Raw genomic sequence first — 430 nt, 5'->3', positions numbered from 1 at the left:
GGCAGGCAGCGCCGCTGGGACCAGGGCCAGGAGTGAGAGATCTGCGGCAGCTTCGGGGCTGGACCTGGCACCGCTGTCCTCCCTCCTGCTTCCACCGCCTGCGTTAAAGCTACAGCACTGCCCGGCGTGCTGCGGGGGCGGGAGGTCGCAGGTTAATTGCAAACAGATGATTAACTTGGAGCCAGAGGAGGAAAGAGCTCTGTGTCTCGCCGCCTCGCAGCGATGTGGAAAGCAGCGTGCAGGGGAGTCCGCAAGGACCTGTCCTCCGCATGTGCTGTGGGGCTCCTCCAGCTCCCAAGTCTTTAACGAAAAGGAGTAGTTTGCAGCACTACCAAACAAATTACACGTTTGTTTTCTGGCTGTTGGCACTACTGCTGCTGGTAAGAGCTGGGTGGTGCCAAGACTCGTGCTAATGAAAAGTTGTTTGCAC

Source organism: Netta rufina, assembly GCF_964035555.1.
Source record: "Netta rufina genome assembly, chromosome: 4".
NCBI classification, from domain to species: Eukaryota; Metazoa; Chordata; class Aves; order Anseriformes; family Anatidae; genus Netta; species Netta rufina.
Note: the sequence above shows the minus strand (reverse complement) of the source record.